This window comes from Onychomys torridus, unplaced genomic scaffold, assembly GCF_903995425.1.
Source record: "Onychomys torridus unplaced genomic scaffold, mOncTor1.1, whole genome shotgun sequence".
NCBI classification, from domain to species: domain Eukaryota; kingdom Metazoa; phylum Chordata; class Mammalia; order Rodentia; family Cricetidae; genus Onychomys; species Onychomys torridus.
The window spans coordinates 15,496-27,264 of record NW_023411331.1 but is presented as its reverse complement, the minus strand read 5'-3'; the positions used below and the strand labels follow the sequence as shown (position 1 = coordinate 27,264).

General features: G+C 42.7%; 1 long non-coding RNA gene across 1 annotated transcript; it reads right to left on the bottom strand.

Moving 5' to 3' along the window:
- Nucleotides 1-7,453: 7,453 nt before the first annotated feature.
- On the bottom strand, nt 7,454-10,469 carry LOC118575103. The gene is made up of 3 exons (XR_004943846.1): nt 10,422-10,469; nt 8,194-8,433; nt 7,454-8,076 (listed from the first exon to the last, which is right to left on the bottom strand). It is a non-coding gene; the product is annotated as an uncharacterized LOC118575103 (long non-coding RNA).
- Between the last annotated feature and the right edge of the window lie 1,300 nt (nt 10,470-11,769).

Below are 11,769 nucleotides of genomic sequence, written 5' to 3'. Positions count from 1 at the left end.
ACTAAACCTACAAAATAAAGAATATTAAGAACAGCACAGGAAAAAGGCCAAGTGACCTATAAAGGCAAAGTCATCACAAAAATACCCAGTTTCTCAATGGAGACTTTGAAAGCCAGAAGGATGTGGGCAGATGTAATGCAGACACTAAGAGACCATGGATGCCAGCCTCACACAGATAACTCCATAGCAGTAAACCCCAAAGAGGAGAAGTACACACACACTACCACCAATAGATAACAGGAACTAACAATCACTGGTCATTAATATCCCTTGATATCAATGGACTTAATTGACTATAAAAAGACTCAGGCTAACATAATAGCCTGGAGATAGAAGTCTCAGCCAGCTGATTTCCTCTGCTCCTTTAGCCCATGCTTCAGGTAAATAGGGAGAGAGTCTCCTCAGGCTTATTAACAACTCCGGACACTGCATTCAACTTGGCTGCAGAGTTCACTGGTCTGTTGCTATGAGAGCCAACATAAAATTGACACAGTCCACAAGTATTCAGGTCATTAAATATGCATAAATATCCTGACAGGTGACTCTAAGCACATGGTAAAAATTAAGAAGCCATACAGCACAGAACATATTCACCATCCTCACCAAGACTCCTCTTTGACAACAGAGGATGCACAGAGTTGGTGGGCAGCAAATAATTGAAGCCACATAGGATGAAGAACATTAATGATGTGCCTTTTGTTGGGCATACTTCACTTGAACCTCCTACCATGATTCTGGCCTTTTTTGTCCACTCTCAACCCCTACCCTCCTGTAGGATTGAAAGGAAGGAGCTCCCACTACAACAGCTTTGGCCTTACTCACTCCTGACTTCTGGGGCAGGCAAATTACTCTTCTAGAGTCCTTGAATTTCAGGAGCCATGACAAGCAGGGAAGTCCAGATGGTTCCCAGAGACTCCTATCTCCAGTGTCCCATTACAGGAAGATTCACCACAAGCCCATGTCCTTCAGAAAGATGCCAATTTCCTGCCCAGAACTTACTGTACCATCTTCTGGACCATTTCTTTCTTGATTTTTTACATGGAGGCTGAAGGCCAGCTTGTGTCTGCCTCTCTCTGGTCTCTCTTCCATCTCCTTTCTCTCTAACCAATAGACTCCTGAGTCTTCCCAACATGTTCATGGCTGAACTGTAAGGGCACTGAACCAACTGTCCAAAGGCAGTTGGTGTTACTACAACACAGATGACATCAGAAAACATTCTAAGTCTCCAGGATACAATAGAATGTCCAGGGAAGAGACCCTTCCTGTCATGAGGAACTGACATTGCCTGCTTGCTAACCAGCTCTCCTCATAACTCACCAGAAGTCAGGTTTCCCATTCCAGAAATCTCTCATGGGACTCAAGGGAAATCCTTCAGGACCCTTGAAGTCTTTGAATGTTTGTAAATGTCTCAGTAATTCCATTTTGGAAAGTGAGTGTTCATCTCCTGAAAAAGCATAGAAATTTATGTGAAGTATGATTCTCCACAAATACCTGCATCTCCTTATTACCAAGAAGTAATGGACTTCATGATAATGGTAAGGACAATTTTTTTCTGAGCAAGGGACATCGAGGTCCTGATGGGAAAAAGTACAGAGATAATCAGCCCAACTTTTGAAACTACATGAATTGGACCAGTAGCTGTTGGAGCCCATAAGCCTTCACCAGTGACTTTGATGCAAGCATGCAAAGATCAACACTGGTGCCGGGTCCAAGCTCCCCTTGAGTCCCATGAGAGAGAGGGAGAAGATTCTGTGAAGAGGAGACTTGTTTAGCAAGATGTGCAAATTCATAATAACAGGACAGGCAAACTGAGAAAACGTGGACCAATAGTTGTGAGTCCCCTTGTTGTGTAGGGCACTCTGGAATCTGGTTAGTCTTTATTCTTGAACTTTCTGGGGGCCTCAGGCAGTTTGTGAGTCAGCATCTTCAGGTCCCTGAGCTGGGATTGGGCTGAGTGTCTTTGTGGTAATTTTACAGCCTTGATGCAGGGAGTAGGGGCTTAGACTGCCTCAACTGAATGAACCAGGCTCTGCTGACTGCACATGGAGACTTTGCCTTGAAGGAGGTGGAAAGGGGAGGTAAGTCGTTGGAGGGAGGACTGGTGTATGGAAGAGGGGGAGAGGAGGAATCTGTGGTTGGTATGTAAAAGGAATAGAAAATTTAATAAAATAAAAAATAAACAACTTCCTAATATGACGCCTAGAGAAATTACTGCCAGAAGATAATATGGAGCTTATTTGATTTAAATTAATGACCACTCTCTGATTGCATCAGCATGTTACTCATGATCTATAGATAATCACTACCCAGTATATCAACTTTTGAGAGTTTTTGAAGATACTCAGTGGTTTTGACCTAAAATTACATCTGAAAATCCTATAGAGTTTGCTCATAGAGAATTTACACATTGTTCTTCAAAAAGAGAAGGAGTATATATTTTACACACAAATTCCCCACATTCCACAAAATGGATAGTCTGAGACTTCTATCTCCAGGCTATTAAGTGACGCCTGAGTCTTTTTATAGTCAATTAAGTCCATTGATATCAAGGGATATTAATGACCAGTGATTGTTAGTTCCTGTTATCTATTGGTGGTAGTGTGTGTGTACTTCTCTTCTTTGGGGTTTACTGCTATGGAGTTATCTGTGTGAGGCTGGCATCCATGGTCTCTTAGTGTCTGCATTACATCTGCCCACATCCTTCTGGCTTTCAAAGTCTCCATTGAGAAACTGGGTGTTTTTGTGATGAGTTTGCCTTTATAGGTCACTTGGCCTTTTTCCTGTGCTGTTCTTAATATTCTTTATTTTGTAGGTTTTAGTTTTTTAATGTTATGTGGCTAGGGGAATTCTTTTGGGGGGGGTCTAGTCTGTTTGATGTTCTATAGGCTTCTTGTATCGTCATAGGCATTTCCTTTAAGTTGGGAAAGTTTTCTTCTATGATCTTGTTGAGTATATTTTTCTGTCCCTTTTGGTATTTCTGTGCCAGTTGGTATTTTTCTCCTTCCTCTATCCCTATTATTCTTAGGTTTGTTCTTGTCATTGTATCCCAGATTTCTTGGACATTTTGTGTTATGAATATTTTGGCTTTTGTATTTCCTTTGACTGATATATCTATTTCCTCTATTGTGTCCTCTACACCAGGGATCCTCTTTTCCATCTCTTATAGTCTGTTGGTTATGCTGCATCTGTGTTTCCAGCTTGTTTGCTCAGATTTTCTATTTCTAGCATTCCATCTGTTTGTGTTTTCTTCATTGATTCTCTTTCCCTTTTCATGTCTTGAACTCTTTCCTTCACCTGCTTCATTGCTTTGTCATGGTTTTCTTTAAGGGATTTATTGCTTTCTTCCAATTTTTTGTTTTTTCCTCTATTTCTATATAAATTTCATCCAATCTTTTATTTGTCCTTTCTCAATTTCTTTATTGACTTCATTCTCTATTTTGTTCATCTTTTCCTCAATTTCATTTTTCTTCCTTTTTTGAAAGGCCTCTAGCATCTTAATGATGCTATTCTTAAGGTTACTTTCTTCTACTTCTTCTTCCTTATGATGTTCAGGTCTTGATTTGGAGGAGGGCTAGCTTCTGGTGCTGCTGTATTGTTCTTTATGTTGTTGTATGTGCTTCTGCCTTGCCATCTGCCCATCTCCTCCTGTAATAGGTGTCAGAGGTGCCTGTGCCTGAGCAATTGCTGTGGGTCTACTCTATGTTTGTTGTATCTGTCTCTCAGGCATCCCTTCTAGATCTAATCTTAGCTCTTGGTCTAACTGTGTCTCAGAGAGCTGCTCTGGTGTCCACCAGAGTAGTTGATTCTGTGACTCACAGATTTGTTCTCTGTCTTATAATGGCTCTTGGTCCAGTCAGAGCTGACAGATTCTGCATTTCAGGAAGCCCCTTTTGGTCCAATGAGAAGTGACAAATTCTACTTCTCAGAAAGTTGCTCTTTGTCTAATGAGGGCTAGCAGATTCCTTGTCTCCTGAGGGTACTCTTGGTACAATTACAGCTCTTTGTCCAATGAGAGCTCTCTCTCTAGGCCCAATTAGAGCTCTCTCTCTCTCTCTCTCTCTCTCTCTCTCTCTCTCTCTCTCTCTCTCTCTCTCTCTCTCTCTCTCTCTCTCTGCCAGATAAGAGCTGGGAGTTGGTTTCCAAGCCTCAGGAAGTGGCCTGGGTCTCAGTAAGATGGGTGTGGGGACAGGGCATGTACATTGCAGGGTCTGCTGGGGGGGTCTTGAAGAAGAAGAACTTTCTCTCAGGAACCTAGTCAGATGGCCAGTAACTGGGACCGAGTTGTGTGGCTATTCCCCAGGAAAGGCCAGGGCCGAGGAATGAAACTTCAAATTTTAATAAATCATTTTGATCTTAAAGCAGCTGGAGGCTTCTAGCTGCTGTTTATAATGAAGACTCCACGGAAGTTTTTCCTGGGTCTTCCTGTTAAACCGGAGTTTTTTCCTTTCTGAAAATGCATGGAGTGAGCAAGATGTGTTCTGGAGGAGTTCAAGTCCAAATTCATGTGGCTATTCCTGACACCCCACTCTATATAACAGGTGCAATGTGTAGGTTTTCTTCTCTTTTCTTTGAAGAAAACCCTTTTTCTATCTCTTGGACTCTTTTTAACCAGTTACTACCATCCATAACATAATTATTTGAATTTCAAATCCACAGTTTTAGAGAGAGACCAGATTGTTTTGTATCTGGCTTTTTAGATAATCCCCTCCTACTCAATACAGAAAAGACTGGTACTTCACCCTATTATAGCCATCCATGAACAACAAAAAAAGGCCACTAAAAGTCATCAAGACTATGAGATCTACAGGGAACTCAGGTGTAATTTTGATTATTGTCACTCCTTCCTTTCATTCTCTATGTGAGCCTTTTTCTCATGAATATTAGTGAAGAGGGGAATCAGACTGTGATGGCTATTCTTGGTTGTCAACGTGACTCTATATGGATGAAGAAAACTCTAGAGGGCACACCTGTGGTAGATGTCTACTTATTTTGAAGTATGAAGATCTAATTCTATTTGGATCTTTGAGGGATGAGTTCATATCTTTAATTAACATCTTTAATCCAGATATAATCTGGACCACTCCATTTATTGGAAGGACTTGGAAGAATGAAGAGTTCTCTCTGTGTGTGTCTCTCTCTGTCAATTAGTCTCTCTCTATCTCTCTCTGTGTTTCTCTCTCTCTCTCTCTCTCTCTCTCTCTCTCTCTCTCTCTCTCTCTCTCTCTCTCTCTCTCTCTCTCTCTCTCTCTCTCTCTCTCTCTCTCTCTCTCTCTCTCTCTCTCTCCTTGCTAGCACAACCATTCCTTGACTGGCGTTAAAGCCTACTTCTTTAAGATTCCAGCATATACTACAGACCAGAAGAGACATCCTGTCTTGTACAGTGTGAATCTACTAGATTCTGGGACTTTCCATTCACAGCCAGATATTGTTGGATTAGATGGAACACTGCATGTAAGCCGTTCTAACAAATACAGTTTCAATAGAGAATCATTGTATTACTTCTGGAGTATGGTGGCTAAGACACCAGACATATAGAGAGGACATTCTAGAGAAATTAGGGGCTCATAACAGTCTCAGCTCACTTCCAAATCCCCAATAGTCACCTTCTCTTAACCTTAGCCTTCCACAGGTAGTTGCTTATTTCAGAGAACTCAACCCTTGTTGTCAATGATCAGGACCAAATTACTCAGCATGCTCTTTCATAGTATTGGGAATGGATGTGAGGAGGGTAAGTGCCAATTTTAGGCAGTGTTTATAATGTGAGTGTTCAATTCCCCATGGGAGTTCTTATGAAGCAAAGAGAAATCTGTAGTATTGGAACGAGGAGGTCCTGAATGACTTCCCCTGTGTAATGGAGAGACTCCTGGAAAGGAAACACAGCTTCTGGTGAGTTTAGAGAGAACTATTTTGCAAGGAGACAAAGGCTGTTTGTATTTGGACAATTTTGTGACCAGAGTTTTCTGGATGGCTAGACTACAAAATGTACAAACAAATTGGAGCACTGCTTATTTTATTAAATAATTTTAAATAACACTGTTCAGGAAAATGATTTCAGTGAATTACTTTAGAATGTTAGGATTAAACTAACAAAGGTGTTGAAAGTGTTGTCAGTAGAAAAAAGCTGCAGCATAGAAGGTGGAATGGATGCATTCATAAACACCAAGCATGATACAAGAGACATTTCAAAGATAACATCCCCAAAACTGTCACTCATGTCTACTGCTCACATCATCAAAATGTGAAAACCATAATGGTCAGGTGACACTGACTGAACTGATCATGGACTGAGTGGATTTGGTGTGTGGGGAAAGCCTCAGGTAGATGGGTGTGTCCTTCTGTTTTAAAACACTGCTGAATGGGCCTAGGATGAAGTCAGTTGACCTCCCAGCTATGAGGCCCCAGTTTCTTCTCTAGCACTGGGGAAAAAAGAAAATTAAAATGCATAAAAGCAAACAGCAGATTCTTTTGCAGATATAAAAATGCTTTCTTTTTTCTTTAGCAGTTGTCTCTAACTGACAGCGATATGGTAAGAGCTGGTGAGATGGCTCATTGGTTTGGTAAATGCACTTGCCAGCAGGTTTAAGGACCTAAGCTCCATCACTGGAACTCAGTGTGGGAAGAACTGACTCCTGAAATTTTTCCATTGACCTCCACATGCACACTCTTGGACATGTGCACTCACCCTCATGCATGTGTGCACACACATACACTAAAAATAAGAAGAGATTACAGACAGTAACTTATGTACTTTATCGCATCATCCCTTTAAAAACTTAAAAAGTTGAGCCTGGCATGGTGGCACAGGCCTCTCATCCCAGTACTTGACAGGCAGAGGCAGGAAGAGCTCTGTCAGTTCAAAGTCACCACAGTCTACATAGTAAGGTCCAGGACAGACAGCTACATAGAGAGAGACTCTGTCTCAAAAATCTAAACTAAATCCAAACCAAAATGAAGAACACTTAAAAATAAACCTATTGGGTTGGGGTTTTAGCTGAGTGGTAGAGTGCTCGCCTAGCAAGCGCAAAGCCCTGGGTTCGATCCTCAGCACAAAATAAATAAATAAATAGATAGATAGATAGGTAGATAGATAGATATAGATAAACAAAATGAAATGAAAATAAATAACCCTATTACTGAATATAGCTATTTTACAAGAACTGTCTCCTTAGAGTCAGTGAGATTCCATTCATGGTCTGTGGAGCAGGGTCTAGGTCAGTGGTCCAGTGCTTACATGCCTGGCACACATGGTCCCAGGCTGGATTTCTACCTTTTCAAGAAATAAACAAATGAAAACCCAACAACATCCAGCTACAACTATGACTGTATCCGTGTAGACATTACAGACGTTATGTGTGTTTAACAAAGAAGAATTAGTTGGAGAGATTGCTCAGCAGTTAAGAGTACTGTCTGATCTTCCAGAGGTCAAATTTCAATTCCCAGCAACCACAGTGTAGCTCACAACCACCTATAATGGGTTCTAATGTCCCCTTCTGGCATGAAGATGTACATGCAGTCAGAGCACTCATTTTAAAAAAAACCATAAACTAAGTGAAATGAGATATTTTCAGAAAGCTGTGTGGGTTTCTGGGGTCTTGCCTCTATATGTAGCATGAAGTATCAAAATGGAAACTCTGGATAGGAAACAAAGAAATAGGCAGCTGAATGGTATTTACCTTATCAGGAAAAGTTAGAGTTTTGGCCACATGGCCTGGCACAGCTACTTCATCAATCCGGACGTTGGGATCAGGTGAGATGACTGGCCTGAAAAATCCACCCTCTTCCCTGACAGATTACCTCTAAATCAATCTAAATAAATCAAAAAACACCATAGGTTCCATGACACACCCTGTGCTGTTTCTGGGGATCTGAACAGACATATACTCCCTCAGCAGGTAACAATGGTTGATCTTGTCAGGAACCTTGCCTTTCAGGCACTGGACAAAGCCTTGTATCCACTTTTGGGGGCCATGTTGAGGGGGATGCCAGATAGCTCACTGTTGATGGAGAGGGCACACTGCAGCTGCAGGAAGTCTAGTCCTCCATGGTCATCTGCATCTTGGCTCCCAAGATCCAGTGCTGTGATTACAGAAAGATCAGAAACAAACCTGCTCTCCAAATTTTCTTGCATTCTAGTGAGTCATCAAACCTAGATGCATGAAGTGCAGAATGCACAAGTTAATGGGAAACACTGACCTTTTTAATAACATCATTGAGGAAATTGATCTCTGTCAGTTTCATTGTCAGGTCTTCTTCATTGGTTCCAGACTTCAAATCAGTCACAACAAAGTGTCTGATACACAAGGGAGGCACCAAAAGTCGGGTGAGAATCAAATCAGAGGGCTTTCCTTCTTCTGGGTTCATCAGAAGTAAAGGGACATCTTCAGTGGAGATGAGCTTAAACAAACTCAGAGCAACTAAGGGCTTCACGTTCTCCTATAGGAAGTAGGAAGGAAGGGAAGGTGATGAGAGGTTGGTTTCTTAGGGGTTGGTAAAGTTATCTGTTGTGTCATGTGTTGGCTCCACACTGTCCTTGGAAGAAGCAGGTACACTGTAGTATGAATTTTAGCCTTTGAGCTGCAGGGGAGTCAGCCTCTGTTGAACTGACACACTGTAGCTTTGCAAAGGGCTTTTTATGGTACACAATTCACATCTTTAGCAAGTCAATTTCTGCATACAAAAGCCTCCTATCTGAAGCTCCCCAAAGAGAGAAATGCCATAGCAATTCCCAGCCAAAGGACATCACAGTTTGCTGAGTCCTCCCATAACCAAGCTTCGCATAGACTTTGCATCTTTAGGAAACTCTCAGATAAGATTAACATACTTCAAACAGAAGGTATTGGACACAAAAGGTAGCACTCACAAAAGGCAGATCAAAGCCAGGTGCTAACACTCTGGAATCAAACCAGCTGCAGAACTCTCCAAGAACTCTAGATACAGTTATCCTTCTCTGTTTTTGCTTTTCTTGAAGACAGGATCCCATGCAGCCTCAAACTTGCTATGTGGTAGAGACTTGCCTAGGGCTAGCTGGCCAGCGAACCATAGGGTTCTTTGAGCAGAAGACAAATCCCTGGGCCCACACACTCTGGGCATTGTCAAGCAACCACATTGAAGCAGCAAGATGGGGCACAGACAGCTAGCTAAGTGTACAGGATGGCTCTAATGAGGCCTGCAGGGCAGGGCAAAGCTCGGGAACCAGGAGAGTATGAAGTGTCAGTGTAATAGAGAGCTACTGGAAGATCCAACTGACATAGGTCTAGTTTTCTTTTGAAATGAAGGCTTTTGCTATGTAGCTCCCACTAGCCTCAAATTTATGATCCTCCTGCCTTGGCCTGAGTGCTGGGATTATGGGCCTCTGCCATCACAATTGACATCATCTGCATTCTAACAGTATCCTGGGACTGCTGTGAGAGAAAGGATTTTAAGTATAGGGTGGATGTGAAATGCTGGGAGGGGTGAATACTGAGAAAAGCTGGGGGTCACCCAGGTTAGACATCTGTTCTAGTGAATGTCAACCACACACATGACAATGTCCATCTCATTTCTCTCTTACCTCCATCTCTACTCTGTTTGTTTTCGACTTTATACACTAAACCTCTTTGAATCCCCTTCTCTCCGTGTCCCTACACCCATCCTCAGGTCCCCACCCCCAGTTCAGGACATCATCATTCTCAGTCTGAAACGAGGAATCTTACTCAAATGCTGTTCTGGTCAAACACTTTAAGGGTCTGACCCTCCTTGCAAGACTCTCGTAATGTAAGTCCCCTGCTTCACTTCTATTAGCCCAGCCTGTCCCTCCAATAGCGTTTTGAAAAAGGCTTGGTCTGTGGTGAGCCCGGACTTATTAATACCTGTGCTCCCGTGATCCCCTCTGTGTGTCCTTGCATTTGCCACAACCATGGCTGATTTGACTACTCTCCACTAGACCAAGCAGCAAATGCTGCATTCATGCGGAATCTTTAGTGCTCAACACTGACCTCAGGACTCTTTCCTGCTCCTTAAAAATGAACGAATCTGCCTTAAAAACAAACAAACTGAAAACTCATAAGGAAGGTCTAATTATGCTTTAATTAAATAAGCTGTGAAGTCCAGAGCCCAGAATAGCAGCTTGGACCTCACCTGCCACCTAGCTGCTGTGAACCCACTTTCTAGCTGACAACCTTGGGTCAGCACACACTGTCTCCTCGAGCCAGGGAAAGTTCCCGAGAGGAGTCAGCGCGGGGCTTCGGGAGGTGGCACCTTGGCTCAGGATGCTGGTTCAGACACTGCTGGGCCCATCTCACTTTCTCGGCCGCAGTTCAGGGACCCCGGTAAGATCTGAAATCCCATCCTGAAACCTCTCTCTTCGCTCTCTTCCCAACTGTCCCTCATGTGGAACCCTCTGGAACCCGGGACCCCAGTCTCCGGCCCCGGCTGCGTCTTACATTTTCTTATCTACATCCGTCTCCAGGAACTGCTCCTTCACCATGGTGTCAGCTGCCAGGGGCCCTTCTCCAGGATCCTACTACAGAAACACTGTCGCTGCAGCTTCCTGGCGCTTCTGGATTTAGAGCTCAGAGAGCAGCAGCTGTCCCTGGGCCACCATAGAGCACCACATGTGCCGCTTCCTCTTCTGCCACAGGAGTCTGTCCAGAGAGGCTTCGCACATGCGCTTTGAGACCTCCAGCTACACCGCCACCTACTGGAACCTGCATATAATGCACCAGGGCGCGCTAATCAAATGGGTTTCTGAAAAAGACAGTGAAATGCTGCACTTTCTTATCTCAAGGCAGATAGGCAGATAGATAGATAGATGATAGATAGATAGATAGATGATGGATGGATAGATAGATAATGGATGGATAGATAGAAAATAAATAAATACATCAAATAAAAAACACAAAATCAATATTTTGTGAATGAAGAACATAGGAAACTAAAATCCACCGGCCAAAGAAAAGAGATTGTTACTTCACTAAATCTATTACTGAAAATTCTCAGTTGTCTTATTTTATAGTTTTTGTTTTATCTCTTTATTAAGAGTTTTTTATTCACTTATATAACATCCACAGATCCCCCCTCTTATTCCTCCTCTTGCTCCATCCCTTCCTTCCCCCCATGGAACAGCACCCTTTCCACCTCCAAATAGGTAAGGCCTCCCATGGGGAGTCAACAAAGCCTGGTACATTCAGTTGAAGGCGGGGTTAATCACGTGTCACTTTATTTCTCTGGGGCTATCAAGGTCATCTGTGGAGGAGTCAGGGTAAGTTTAGTGAAGAGACTGTAATGGGTGAACTTGGAACCTGTAGTGTCAGTGGGTTTTGTGATGGATGAAGTTCATTCAATGAAAAGTAAGTGCAGACTGTTGTAGCAGAGCCTTGATGAGTCTAAGAGCCTTGTAGACTGCACAGAGGACCTACTTCCTGATCTGCATCAGAAAAGGTTCAGCAGTCCTCTCACTGTCCATTCTAAGTTCAGTAACTATTTAAGACAGAGAGAGAGAGAGAGAGAGACAGAGAGACAGAGAGAGACAGAGAGAGACAGAGAGACAGAGAGAGAGAGAGAGTGCTGGTGGTGTTTTGTAGTGTGTTGTGCTTTTCTGTGCAACTCTGTGTGTATGTATGAACCTCTGTGTGTGTTTATGTGAATACTGTCTATTGCATGTGCAGTAGTGTTCTTTTGTGTGTGTATGTGTCCATGAGTGGATGAATACACAGGTACAAATGTGTGTTAGTATGTGTGGATTTTTACCTCTCATGTTGTGTTTCTGCATATTTGTATGTTCACTTATTC